Below are 11,412 nucleotides of genomic sequence, written 5' to 3' on the forward strand. Positions count from 1 at the left end.
TCCATTCAGCCACTGGGCCAGTGCGAAGACTGATTACAAACCCCAACCTGAACCATCAGATTTTTGAGGAGGCACAACCACCGAGCACTTGCACTTTGTAGGCGGCGGTGGAGGCAGCGGTTGAGCTCCAAGTTGGTTCAGCTGAGCCTGCACAGCAGCTACCCTGGCAGCGAGCTGATTCACCTGGTCCCTGAGGGCCTGATGTTCCTGCAGCACAACCTCCATTTTATGGCAGAAAAGGGGCTGGGAAAACAACCTATCCTGTTCTAGCGTGGTCAGACTCTGCGTGAAGCAAATAAAGGGCCAGGTCAGTTGGGCAGGAAAATAGTCAGGCACTGAGGTATCAGTTCAGAATGGGATCAGTTTAAGGCAGGATAGTCACGATACAGGCAGTGACCAAAGCACAGTATTACCAGTCATGTAGGTGGTTTCCAGAAGAGAGGTTTGAGGTACAGCCAAGGTCCAAACACAGGAGATTAAAGGAAAAGATAGGCCTAAAAGCAGACCCAAGCAAGAGTCCAAAGGTCTGTAATACAGAGGCTCAGTCTAGGGATGTGCAAAACCACCCCCGCCCAGGTTCTCTGGGTGCCCGCTGAAGCACCCCCCCACTCGTGCCCCCTCCTGGACCTACGCTTGAGGCCCCAAGAGCTTGGTGAGTCACCCACACCAACCCCAGGCCTGTCCGGCAAGCGCACACCATTTTGCCACCTTTTCCCCTCACAAAAAAAGGGAGTTTAAAAATGCACACATTTAAAAATGCAGAGTTTCTTTTCGCTCCCTAATTTTCATTAAAAAAAAAAAAAAGTGGCAAAAGGGCTGGCACTAGCCGGAAGGGGCCGGGGTAAGTGTGGGGAGCATCCAGGGGGGGTGCCTGCAACCAGGCACTGCCGCCTGCTGCTGCTGCCTGGGCAACTGTCAAAGGCAGCCGCCCCGGCAGCAGCAGCAGGAGGTGTGGGGCACCCAAGCCTCTAGCTGTCTCTTGCTTGCGAGCAGGAGACGGTCAGTGGAAGGGGTGCCCCATGCCTCCTCTTGCTGCTGCCCAGGCAGCTGTCAAGGATAGCTGACCAGGCAGCCAAGTCTGAGCTGAGCTGAACTAAGACCTTTACGGCCGCAAATGGCATCCTGGATGTCATTTGTGTCTGCAGTCAATACCCCTCAGCCAGCGATACTGCAATGGTGGCTGTATTGCTGGCGCTTCGGAGCTGGCCGGCGGCTCCATGGAACTGTCGTGAAGTGGAGCCAGCCAAAGAGGATTCTGGGGGGAGGAACGCATCTCCTCCCCCCAAGGGAGGATTCCTGGCTGGAACGACAGGTAGGGAATCTGCCCATCCCTAAATATTAGCACTTCAGTCTTACTTTTTCTTTCCAACATTTCTCTGTAACATCTCCACTTTACCTCTTGTGCTGCCCAGCCCCTTGCCAGAACATCTTGAATTTTGCCATTGCTTTTAGGCTTCTAACTCCCAACTGCCAGATCCCTAGCACACTTACATCTGCACACACCCTTTCACAACTGTACTTCCTCTTAATTGGCAACTATAACTTCCCCACCTTTGTGCGTGCATCTCTCCTGCTTTTACCTAGCTGCTGGTCCAAGGTGAACTGAATTAGGGAGCAATCTTATTCAGATAGGCAGCCACCTCCAAACTCGGAGGCGACCGCCCATCCAATGCAGGGCAGGAGAAGCATGGAGGGGATCGTTCCCTCCACACTCCTCCTGCCCTGCATTTCCGGCTAGACAGCCGATTGCAGCTGTCGATGTGTCGTACAGGCATTTCCGCCCTCCCTGCCCCGGAACCTCTTCTTGGAATGCCCCTTTTCAGCCGCTATGCACTCCTCTTGCAAGTGCGGAGCACAGGGCTGTTCTACGCTGCTTCCAAGGCAGTGCGGAAGTGGGGGGAGGTCAGTTCTCCAGGCTCCGAGGTCAGTTCCTGGAAAACCAGATATCCTATGACCATCTAGCTGCTGTCTAGCAGCCATAGGATTGCTCCCTTAATCTCACCAACATCTCCATTCTGTATCAAAGCCATATATATGTGGGTAATGTTGTGTTCTTTCTAATAAAACTCATATTGTTTCATTCCGCTTCAGTCTGTTTTAATAGCAAATCCACGCACACACACCCCTCCTCAATATAAGCAGAAACTGCAATTTCCCTGTGGTACACCTCATTTCTACACCCAAGAACACTTGCATGTGTCGGTCAGTCATATGTGTGCTCTTCTGTGTGAAGTTCACTTGTGACATGCAGTAACAGTTGAGTCCTTTGCAGGGGACAGCACAGTCTCTTAACCTTGGGGAATGTTCCAGAGCTAGTGTTGGATCCAGGATCTTCCTTCTGCGAGAGGAAGGGCTCCACTCACGGAAGGTCCCTCTGCCTGATTTTTGGGGATCCCCTTCCTCCCAAACCACAGCTCACCACATTCAGCATGGTCTCCCGACAATCTGTGTAGTATTGTGGCGGAGGAGGGGTTGCAGTGGAAAGGAGGGGGTGGGAAATTTACATCCATTAGTGCAGTTGATCCAGGGTAAATCTGGGTGCAACCCCTGTGCAAGAACAATTTTTGCTAACCACAAGGGAGCTAAATCTGTGTTCATGTACACCTTCATATGCACTCCTTTCTGTGCATTTACATGCGACAGGCAAGCTGAATGGCTACCGGAGATGAATGTATCCCAGTGTTGTGATGTGTCATCTTTGTTGCTTCTCCCAGCTTCCCTGAGCTTTCATTCTGAATGTCAGTGATGACTGCAGGCATAGATCATCCTCGCTGAGTGTCACATTAAGGAAGCTGATCTGGCCTAATGCTGCTGAGGCTGCTGTTGAAACCTCTGGCTCAGAGCCTGACCCTATCAGAAATGGCAGCTGCTGCACCTTCAGCTTCAACACATTAACCGCAGAGGTATTAACATTCACAAAACAAATCAAAACACCCAAGGCTGGCAACACCTAAGTCAGCATATTATTGGCAGTGGATATTTCCAAGAACAGATGATGCAAGGGAAGTCAGTATCTTGCAAAACACCTGAAGCGACAGCCCACCATTTCTGCCATGAGTTCCCTACTGGACAGACGGTTGGACTCCAGATCAGCTCACATTCCAATTTATCCCCCACATCATTAAATGCCTTTCTGCAAAGGGATGTTTACTCGCCATCCATTCCCCATCTGCAAAACGGTAACGACCTACCTCAAAGGAATGGATAGGGCTGCAAAATCTGAATGGCCTTTGCAAAGTAAAATAGCAATATTGACACGGTTAATAAATGATAATAGTCTGTCATCTTGAGGAATCCTCAGTATGGATGAACTCAGCTACTCTTCTTCCTAATACTATTAAGAACATTGTGATGTGATCATTATTTTCAGTGCCACTCCAAATAAACCCTAGGATCCTCTTTTCCTTTTTGAGGGCTGTACCACATTGAGTTGGCTACAACTTCCAAGGATTTATCCTGCAATTAATCTATTTTAGAGGTGGCTGTAGCTAATTAAACACTGTCTGGTTCCAACAACTGGTTATTCTCCAACCCATCGGTCTGCACCATTTTTTTTCTACACATGCATGATGGTTCTTCTACTTGGTCACTAAAGCTAGAATATTGAAGGTGTGACCATGATACCTAATCACAATTGTCATATAAGTTTGTTAGTTTTTTTAAACAGATTTCAGTTCCAATTGAATTGCACACTACAATTAGGGATGGGCGAATATACTGTGGTCTGTGTTGTGCGCCACTTGCCAGATCTCCACTGGCCACCCAGCTGCCCCTGCTCGCCACATGTGGGGAGTTGCCAGGCAATCCGTGAGTGCCTGGTGAGTGGCACACAGCCGCCCAATCCCTCATTGAGCCAATAATTTGCATTAAAAATGGCGGCCCCGCCTTTTTTGTATAGGCCAGTTTTATGTATTTTATGTAAATAGTGGCTATTTATGCGAGATCACAGGCATACATAGCCATTTACGCCTGTAATCTTGCATAAATGGTCACCTTACAGCCGCTATCTGTGTAAAATAGTCTTTTACAAAAAAAAGGCCAAGCCGCCATTTTGCAGCTCAACAAAGGCTCAGGGATCCCCATGCTTTCCTGACTGGGCGCACGGACTGGCATCTGGGGGTGCCAAGCCAGCAATTTCTCACTGGGCCTTCAGCCCCAGCTGGACGCCCGCAACATCCCTAACTGCAATCCACACTGTTCCCACTGCTGTTCATTCAGAAACCTTGAGAAGAAAGAACCATCTGTCCAAGTCTGCCGCTTATGAAATGTAACAGGAACACACCAGGACTCAGAATCCTCCACTGTATTGCACGTGTGGTGGTGAAACCTCACCACAAGGAAGCACAAGGGCCCACCTGAGAGGAGGGAACCAGAGGTGGGCTATGCGTGCATGTGAGAGAAGGAGATTTGGGGTTATAGCCCCATCCTCTGCATATTTACTTGGACATATGCTCCATGGAGTTCAGCGGGGTTTACTCCCAGGTGGCTGGGCACAGAATGGTGACTTGCACTTGTTTTGCACACTCTCCAAAGGAAAAAAAAACTGGGAAGCCTCCACTGCTCCTGTGCACCTGGTCCTCAGCTGTTGCAGCAGCCTTCACAAATAAGCCATTTGTCATTTGTCCCAGTGGCTGCTGACCCCGAGGTGGCTACTGCCAAAGCAAACAGCAAATAGTTGCTCTGCAAAGATAGCTGCAGCGGCTGAGGACCCAGCCAGAGGAGGCAGGATAGAGCAGCGGCATCTCTCTCGCTTCTTCACAGAAGGCAGCGGAAGCCAATAGGTACGGCAGGAACCCTACACACAGTCAGGTGGGAGCTAGTCTCAGGGGCTTCGGTGGGAGCGTCTTCTCAGAAAACCTGTGCAGGATTGGGTTGTTCGTGTCTTTTGTGGCGCCCTCGTAAGAGAAACAGGAATCGTATTTGCCAGCTAACATAGAGAAGTGGGAGCAAGTGGGCTGGTTCTCGCCCCCCAATCATTCCTGCTGCAGAGGCCAGAGTCGTAACCTAAGAACAAACCATGAGATACAACTCTGCATTTAGGGATGGACAAACCCACCCACCTGCTGAAGCACTGGCCCCTCTCAAGCCCCCCTTCCCCAACCCAAGCTCAAGCCCCCGTGAGCTTGCCGCGCCACCGGCACTCACCTGTGATCCCATCTGCAAACGACATTTTGCCAAGCTTATTTTTATGGGGGGAAAGGAGGTCATTTAAAATGCACATATTTAAATATGTGCAAATTTGGGCTGGGAGAGCTTGATAGAGGTGATATGGGCCATTTATGCCTCTAATATTGCATAGATCAGCCTTTCCCAGCCCGAATTTGAGCATATTTAAATATGCACATTTTTAATGACCTCCTTTTCCCGCAAAAATAAGCTCAGCAAAATGGTGGGTACTCACGGATGGGACTGGGTGAGTGTGGGGAACGTCCAGGAGGGCGTGAGCAGGGGCAAGCAAGGCCAGAGTCTTGTTGGGCATGGTCTGGGGGCACAGGCAGGGGGGAGCCCAACCAACTTCCAGTCCCAGTCGGACATCTGCGCCATCCCTTTCTGGGTTGCCAACACCCAGAGTACGGCAATCAGACTTGTGTCCCTGGATTGTTTAGCTCAATGGGAGTGATGGGGGGGGAGGCTGTACACTCACTCAATCCTGCTCGTTCTTTACTACCCAGGGTTTAAAAAACAAAACAAAACATCTGGGTAGTTGTGATGTCAAACTGGGCCAATCACTGCTCATGGCAATTTACAATAAAACCATAGAACAAATAAGATGCAACCATTTCAAAGCACTCTGAAAGCAACACAAATAAAATGCATGCATCATAATAAAACAGGAGAACCCTCTAAGATCAAGGAGTGCCAGAAGCGTGGAAAACTTGGCAGAATGGTGTAGTTTTTACCTGCTGTCTAAAAGCCAGTAATGAGGGAGCCAACCTAAAATCCCACTGCAGGCCTCTAGTGTCCTTGCTGCAACAGCTTTTAGAGCGCAATGCTATGGATGTTTAGAAAGGAAAAGGTCCTGGCTGGGGAATGATGGGGGGTTTAGGACTTTTTTTTCTGCCTAAACATCCATAGGATTGTGCCCTTAGTTGACTACTAGGACTGTTATAGAGTTGGTCACATGTAATAAAGCATAAATAGTGTTAGAACTGATCCCCGCAAGCTATGTGGTGCACAACTGCAAAGCCAATTAGGGACAACTGCAAAGCCAGCTTGACATGAATGTCTTTGGCATATTCATCTTGAATATGAAGCAGCCATCTTGAATGTAAACCTGCCTCCAGTCAAGAGGTTGTGGTTTACAGAAAAAAGTAAGTCTTAAGGCTGCTCCTTCAAACAGTATTACTGTTTTTATTCATATAACACAATGGACTTCTGATTTCAGCAGGGCCGTGGATCCATTCTGGGTTTCATTCTGGGTTTCATTTGTGAAAAAGCCATGTTTTAACTTGGCGCCAAAATGAAACCAATCAGGACTCCAAGGGGAGGGCATTCCACAACCGGGGTACCACTGCAGAGAAGGCCCTCTCCCCCATCCCACCGTAGTGTATGTCTCACACTGGTGGGACACAAAGGAGGGCCCCTCCAACAGATCTCAGTCCTCGGGCAGGCGTATATAGGGAGGGGCACTGCCTCAGATATCAAGGTCCCAAGCTGCTTAGGGTTTAATGTCACCACCAGAACCTTGAATTCTGACTGGAAGTGTATTGGCAGTATTTGGCAGCCAGTGCAATTCCTTTAAAACTGATGTTATATGATCTTTACGAGATGTTCTGGTCAACAGTCTAGCTACTGCATTTTGCACTAGCTGCAACTTCTGAGTTGTCTTCAAGGGCAGCCCATGTAAAGTGCAATCCAGTAGTCTAATCGGGAAGTTACCAGTGCACGTACTACTGTGGCTAGGTTATCCTTGTCCAGGAAAGGCTGTAGCTGGCAGATCAGCCAAAGGTGGCCCCAAGTACTCCAGGCCAAGGAGTCCACCCGGGGCTCCAGTGACAGGAATGGATCTAGGAGTACTCCCAAGCTACACACCTGCTCCTTCAGGGGGAGTGCAACCCCATTCAGGACAGGTTACTTACCCAATTCCTGGACTCAGGAACCACCAATCCACAGAGCTTCCATCATGTCAAGACTTAGCTTCAGTTTAATGGGCCTCATCCAGGCCATTACAGCCTCCAGGCACTGGTCCAATATCTTCACCATTCCAGCTGACTCTGACAACAAGGAGAAGTAGAGCTGAGCATCATCAGCATACTGGTGACACCCCACCCCAAAACTCCTAATGACCTCACCCAACAGCTTCATATAGATGTTGAACAGCATGAGGGATAGAATAGAAGCCTGTGGCATTCCACAATTTAATAGCCATTGGGTAGAACAGGAATCCCCCAATACCACTCTCTGGAATCAGCTCTGCAGGTAGGAGTGGAACCACAATAACACAGCACCCCCATCTCCCACTTTGCAGAGCCAATCTAGTAAGATACCATGATCAATGGTGTCAAAAGCCACTGAGAGATCCAAGAGGATCAACAGGGTAGCACTCCCCCCTGTCTTTCACCCAGAGTAGGTGGTCTTTCAGAGCAGCCAAGGCCATTTCAGTGCCGTACCCTGGCCTGAAACCAGACTGAAATGTAAATGCTCTTCATCAAATGCAGAGAAGGACAGAAGCAACCTAAAGGAAAATAAAATCTAATGTAGCTTTATAAAACGTCTTAAAGAGATAGCATATCATGCCGAAAATGTCTTTTAAAAGAATTATAGCGTATAAACAGGCCTGTGGGGACCATCCAATACATGCTGGGAAGCATAGAACATATTTTACCATGACTGTTATCGAAACAATATTCTAATGGAAAAACTCAAAGATGGCTCCAAAAATAGATTGCTTCAAAAATATATTATGAAAAATATCACACTTTCCAAAACAAGAGACCTACAGCTCCCTTCAGGATATTTAAACAACAGTATTTGAAGAACTCAGTGGTTGAAACCTTGAACCATAAGTCAGAAAACAATTATATTTGACCCTAGCAACTGCCTTTTTGTGACTTGTTACAGAGCAAGTGAGAAATTTCATTGTCCTTTGGGAGAATCAATATCTATAAATGTGGCACAGTTAGAGATAGAACAAAAAATAGTACATAATTTGTTTCCTTTTTGAGGGAATATGCTTCCCTGTTCCCACCCCCACTGAAAGCTTTGACGCTGTATACAGCAGCTTTGTCTGATCATTTCTGCAGTTTTCTATACAGGATCAAATAGATTGTTCAAATGACATGCCTTTAGAAAAAGGAGCCAACAAGAGAATTTGCACATATCAGGCCTCTTCAAATGCCTCCACTTTGCTTGTAACATTCTGGGAGGTTACTCTGAAAGGTTAGCATGCAAACATACACATCTATTGTCCTCCTTCCTCCACTTAACACAAATAAGTTTTCAGCGAAGTTTTTACACATTGGTTTTAGCAAGATTTGCAGAGCTCCTTCACCATCACCTTTTGTATGAATCTAACTTGATCCTGCTGCTAGGAAATCTGGGTTGCTGCCTAGAGGACCAGCAGCAGCTGTGTGTGTATTTGTCTGTCTGTGTGTCTGCTCACTTTTGCTACAGGAACAAATGGAGATTTCCCCACCTAATGGGGACCTTGGTGCACTTATGTGGCATGTCCAGCAACCACAAGGGATGAAGTAAGACTGGCTGATATGATAGTGGAGAGAGGTAAGAAAGATCAAGCAACAGGAAAGGGTCTGGGGAGAATGTATTAGCCCCAGGGAGGTAATAGAGTCCTGTGAAGATTTGAGGCCTATAGAGGCAAGGAAAAAGGTCAGGCCTAGAGGCCTGGAGGGTTTTTTTATGGGGAGGCTGTATCCCTGAGAGAAGTAGTTTCATTTCCCCAGTTAAGTTTCATTTTCATTTCCCCAGTTAAGTTTCATTTCTTCAGGTTTGAAACAGTACTTTCAGTTTTGAAGGGGGAGGGTATATAAAGAGAGAGAGAGAGAGAGAGAGAGCCAGTAAGAGCAGAGTCAGGAGACCAGAGCCTGAAGAGGGAGCAGGAAGAAGCAGCTTGGAGAAGACTAAGTGCAGCTAGGGTAAAGGAACTTGCATTTTGCAACTTTTATTTTCTCTTAATGCCTTTTGTATCACTCAGCTCTATTGTGTAAATACCTTTAGTTGTGATTTGCTTGCTTTAATTAACCAGTAAACTGTTGTGGTTAAACCCTGTGTCTTGAGTGTCAGTTACCCCATGCTTACAGCCTAAACCCCACATTATTGGAAAGGGTAAAGTAAAAGAAGAAAGGTGGGACTCTTAAGGAGTCAAGAGATCCTTAAGGAGTTCCTCAGGGGATCCAGGTCACAAGGGAAACCCTGACAAGTCCAAAATAAAATCTCCTTCATCCATGATTTAATTATGGATGACAGGGCCAACCTGGGGTGTATTACCAAAATCTTGGAGGAGGTAGTCTCTCCCAGATGTGCTCTTCTAGGTATGAGTTGAAGCACCAGCAATAACCTTGAGGTTTTTGTAGTCTATAGGAATTCCACACCTCTGTAGGCTTCCTGTCTATTCAAGTGCTAATCTTGAGTGTTTGTATCTTGTGTTTAGTACCTGGAAGAGATTCTGCTGTAGTATCGCCCATCCTGCTGTCCATCAATCTCCCTGCCTAAGCTGATGGATATAGTCTTGGAGGGGCTATCTGGAGGGGATGTCAACTGTCATGCCAAGGCTGCTGAACCATGGGGCTGTCCCAGCACATCACTGACCCAATATACTGTACGTATCAGGATTGTTGTTGTTGTTCAGTCGTTAAGTCGTGTCCAACTCTTCGTGACCCCATGGACCATAGCACGCCAAGCCTTCCTGTCCTCCGCTCTCTCCCGGAGTGTGCTCAAGTTCATATGTATCAGGATACTCATGATTTAATTTTCTTAACTGGGGAAGAGAATGGTGATCTAAAAGTGTGTGTATGGGGGGGGGGGGTTAACATCTATCCTCTTGTCATAGTCAGATCATTTCCTATTGAGGTTAAGACTTTTGGCAGCCTTCCCACTCTGGAAGGACAGGGAACCTACTAAAAGGGTTTGCCCCCAAAGGATTCCAAAGGATTCTAATGGATTCTGGAACATGCTCGAGGACGAGGTACATTCCTACTGATATGGTTGGTGCTCCAACTGAGGTCCTGGACTCTCTGTGGAATGCCCAGGCAGCTCCTTCTCATACACGTGAGCTGATGGCAAATAAGCAACAAGGGAGGAGGCTAGAATGCCAGTTGAGGAAAAGTAATGCCAAGTCTGACTGAACACAGGTTAGAGCTCATCATCAAGACCTGATGATGGAAGCAAATAAAGAGTTATTTCCCACCACCATTGTATCTTTTCAGTGTCGTCCAGTGGATCTTTTCCAACTGGTTCACAGCCTGTCACAATCTGGGCCTGGAAGATATATGGCAGTGTAGCAGCCATATCGGGGGTCAGACTAAGTAGCCTCATGCAGTCTCATGCTTCATGTTCTTGCTGAGCTCTTTCTCCCTTGAATATATTGTTGTAAGCTGACGAGACACAGGAATTCCTTATCTTGTCAAAGGTCATACAATTGTATATCTTGTTCTCTGCTGTTCTCTTCTGTTCTCTCCTTATCATGGCTACCCTATAACCCAGTTCTTGTATTATATACAATGGTGCTAGGAGAAGAAATGTTGAGGACTGCAACCCCACATGGGAAGGAGAGGAGGAGCCGTTTCCTATGTGTCACAATATCTATAAAAACAATGTGTTGATGTAAATCGGGGCTTCTGGCTCTTTGGAAATGATTCCAGCCTTAAGCCCGCACGTTAAATAAAGAATCTCTTTTTCCTTCACTCCGTGGTCTCTCTGACTCTGAGTTCTGCAACATAAATGGTGCCGTGACTCGGATGTGGCAGGCTCTGAGACAGAGAGGTGGCAGTTGCCTGCTCTTAATCGCCACACCGGGAAGACGAGCTCAGTGCACGCCTCCCTTTCTTGGCGCCACCGACCTTTTTGTTGGGTGAACGGGAGAAAGCCTGCCCTGGGATCGCCCGAACGGCAGCGAGCAGCAAGAGAACCTTGGGAAGCGGAGGAAGGAACGTGAGCCCTGCCTGTATCGCAGCTGCAATTGAGTTGAAACCCACGTTGGAAGCCTTCTAGGGTTGGCGGAGAATTTCTCCCCGAAACCTCGGGGGGCCAAGCGCCAACGTGTTCGGCCCCCCGAACAAGTTTTGGGGAGAAATCCTCCGAACCCCCCCGCCCCCCACACACCCCCGGGATGGGACTTACCTTCGCCGAATGTCCCTCCCGGTGGCAGGTCCAGTCGGCGGTTCGGTGGGTGTTCGAGCGGGGTGGGAGCGGCAGCTGGTCTTTCGACCGGCTGCCGCCGCCGCCATTGCAATGAAA

General features: G+C 48.0%; 1 long non-coding RNA gene across 1 annotated transcript; it reads left to right on the plus strand.

The window, feature by feature from the left end:
- Positions 1-4,705: 4,705 nt before the first annotated feature.
- LOC146347883 (uncharacterized) lies at positions 4,706-10,858 on the plus strand. Its single transcript, XR_014789908.1, has 3 exons — positions 4,706-4,781; positions 8,614-8,721; positions 9,608-10,858. It is a non-coding gene; the product is annotated as an uncharacterized LOC146347883 (long non-coding RNA).
- The last annotated feature ends 554 nt before the right edge of the window (positions 10,859-11,412 follow it).

This window comes from Heloderma suspectum, chromosome 4 (genome assembly GCF_057233095.1).
Source record: "Heloderma suspectum isolate Gila_16-S chromosome 4, 16-S_ref, whole genome shotgun sequence".
NCBI classification, from domain to species: domain Eukaryota; kingdom Metazoa; phylum Chordata; class Lepidosauria; order Squamata; family Helodermatidae; genus Heloderma; species Heloderma suspectum.